We start from the raw sequence: 3,250 nt of genomic DNA, 5'->3' as shown, positions 1-3,250 counted from the left end.
TTTCTGTCGAAGCCACTCAGACCCCCATACAACGGCGGTGTGCTGTCACTAGGAATCCCATTCAACAGCAGACTATGGCCCGGTCGCCTACTTGCGGTTTGCCGTGGCAGCTGATAGGCCCTTTTCATGTACAAAATCCCCACTAATAAAAGCAAACATGTTTTGGCATTTTGATTTCATTTAGGCGTTAATAAACTGTTTCAGAGGATGATCATAGCGCTCTACATCGTCAGCAATCCTCCTGCTGCTCTAGACATGCTGCTCTAGACATGCTGCAGACAGCACGTGCGTTCATGTTTTTTGAAGGTGTGGTTTTGAGGGGTGGTCTGAAGGGAGAGGCATGGTTGTTTATGTTCAAAAATATAGCTTGTTGGAACCGGTTTTCCACGACCTCCTACAGCACCTTTAAGTGGAGTAGCTAAAAACAAGATGGTTATAATTGGCACCGCATGGCTGAACAGCAGCCGCACAATAAGCAACATGATGAGTCGGGTCCAAACAATGAGAGGCTCATTAGACACAGAGTTCATATAAACACACCTTTATTTGTATAATTAACATGTGTATAGTTTAATAAAAAACAGGAAATGTCTGGTGAAATTTATCACACCTAAAAAAGTGAAAGAAAAAAAAAAGCTTCACAGAAAATGCAGAAGTCATAAATCCTTTAGTTGTTTTGTGTTATTACACCAACCTTTTATCTGTATTTAATCTTAAATATGTCATCATAAGTTAGAAATATGACCTGAACAAGATAAATTGAGACTTGATATCTGAGTTATTTGGTCCTACACGGAAGACAAGGGACATGGTAAGTCTCGTTAAATTAAATCCTCCTCATTATTTCCTGGTGGATAATTTAAGCATATTTTGAAACTGTAATTAATGAAGAGCAAATCTCCTCCTGTTGCCTCATCTCACTGTTGGTACATGCATGCTCTGTTAGAGATTGTTGCAAAGTCAACCACACAATGCAAGTATCTTACCACTCTTGATATTCTAAATACCCACCCAGTAGCATTACATTTTGCAAATCAGTGAATGCAATGATGCAATCCGCTCAGTTTCTCTAATAAAACTTTTGAATCAGTTCAGACAATAAACTGGACTTCACTAATATTTTCAATGTAGGATTATTTTGGAACGTAAGGAGGGGCGAACTTATATATGAAGCACATTTTAGTAGCAAGACTATTGAAAGTGCTGTAAACATAAAAAAATAGAAAAAGAAATGCACATAGCAGTGGCAAAACCAAAGTGAATGATTTAAGTATGAAAATGAATAGTGTATGATTAATAAAAAATATTTATGAAATGACTGATACAAAAAAGGAAAACTTTAGCCCCATGTAAAGGCATAAGCCATAAATTGCTAAAACAGTCCACACATTTACCTTACTTGTTTGTAAGATTGTAACTGACTTGTGTTTCACTAAACATATATATTTTAGATATTTAATTTACAAATATAGCTAAAATAAAAATTATATGATGTGTACACAAAATGACATTGTCTGGTTATCAGTTGTACCAATTATGTTCTCTTTTTAATTTATCTGCTTTGGGGACCTGGCTTCTTCCTATTCGAACAAAGGGTGCAGGCAATGTTGAAAGGATGTAGGACCACAATTCCAGCTCAACACTAATATACCACTGGCTTATCAACAAGGGGATGGTGAAGGTTCATTTAGATAATTTGGCCCTTAGTTAATAGTGATGGTTATTTCTGTTCTCCCTATGGTTTAAAATATTTTTATCAAATCATTATATAAAGAATCCATTTTAGTATTTATTTTAGGTCAGTATTAAGTTTAGTTGTTTATTTTTTTTGTTTGCTCAGTATTTTGTCAGTTGTTTTTAGTAGAGTTGTATTAATTGGACCTGTTTAGGCTACTTTAAACTTTATTTGTTGGAACTTTTTGGTGAAATTTTTCCTGTATCCTCTATGCATCCCAACTTGGTCCCTCAGATTATCACAGTGTTTCTGTTTTGGTGACAACACAGTGGCAGGCCACTCTGAAATACTCAATTAAAGTAGAACAGTAGAATGGTAGATTTGAAATGAAGCTTACTTAAAGGTTTAAACACAGAAGGAACTGTATAAAGTTAAATTTAAGTGCCTGCACAAGAGGATTTTAGTTGACTTTAGATGGGTTAGAATAAATTTGTCTTGCCTTTGCATCAATGAGAAACATTTAAGGACTAAAAATTATATATTTTTTTTGTTTCTTACATACAAAAATGTACAATTCCAAGAGATATGTAATCTTACAAAACTTAAGGAAAAGAAAAAAAAAATACTTCAAACTTTAGAGAACAATATTTACAGTGATCATATTCAAATTTGGCCTCTACAGACCATTTGTGGTAATTGCTTTCAGGAGGCGAACACTCATGGCTGATGGGAATCCTCGTCTAACTAGTTCATCCTTGATCTACATGGAAAAAAAGGGTTTATTCAGATGTATTTAGTATAATATTATACATCTCTATATGCCAATAATAACAGATACAAATCACAACTGTTATGTATTTGGGCTCATTTCATTTTGAAATCAACAGAATACTTTTTACAAAGACTGAGGTCTGCCTCCAACAACAGATATAGGAAATAGGCCCCTAAACCCCATTTTTTCCAGAAAGAGTGAAATTTAAAAAAAACTATGAGATAAAAAGTAGATGCAGTGGAAGGAAAAATCTATGGCACTTACAGTAGAATCATACTAAATAGTTGGATAAAAAAGAAAAACTCAGATTGCAATGAACATTAAAGTTTGTGCATTTACTGACCTGTTTCACAATGGTTTCATAGTCATTTTCCTGAGATAAAGTTGTAGAGATCCTGCCATTCAGGGCAATAATATAATCTAGAATAACAAACTTATATATTAGTTTGCATTATTTATAATAAAAAGGTTTGTACTTCTAGTATTATACAGAACACTCTAATATATCAACTTTAATCAAACTTACATTTTCCTGAAGCATGGAAAGTATTTAGGGTTTGGACTGTGGTTGTAACTGCAGCCATTGTTTTGGTGTGTACGGATATAGTTTCTTTAGAGCTGTTGATAGCAGTAGATACAGGGCTGGTTGGGATTGGGTTTTGTGTTGTTGTAGTAGATATGGGTGTAACGCTAGTAGCAGATGAGGGTAGGTAGGCTTTCAAAGTTGTGTTCGTTGATGAGTATTGGGTTGTTGTAGTTTGTATATTTGTAGTTGTAGTTGAGTGTTTGGTTGTTGTAGTAGG

The 3,250-nt window shown here is 34.5% G+C and overlaps 1 long non-coding RNA gene across 1 annotated transcript; it reads right to left on the bottom strand.

The window, feature by feature from the left end:
- Positions 1-662: 662 nt before the first annotated feature.
- Positions 663-3,236, bottom strand: LOC107089407. The gene is made up of 3 exons (XR_001481437.1): positions 2,974-3,236; positions 2,791-2,867; positions 663-2,435 (listed from the first exon to the last, which is right to left on the bottom strand). It is a non-coding gene; the product is annotated as an uncharacterized LOC107089407 (long non-coding RNA).
- Positions 3,237-3,250: the final 14 nt, after the last annotated feature.

Source organism: Cyprinodon variegatus, unplaced genomic scaffold, assembly GCF_000732505.1.
Source record: "Cyprinodon variegatus isolate N-32 unplaced genomic scaffold, C_variegatus-1.0 Scaffold251, whole genome shotgun sequence".
Taxonomy (NCBI): Eukaryota; Metazoa; Chordata; class Actinopteri; order Cyprinodontiformes; family Cyprinodontidae; genus Cyprinodon; species Cyprinodon variegatus.
Note: the sequence above shows the minus strand (reverse complement) of the source record. Positions and strands in the feature narration are given on the sequence as shown.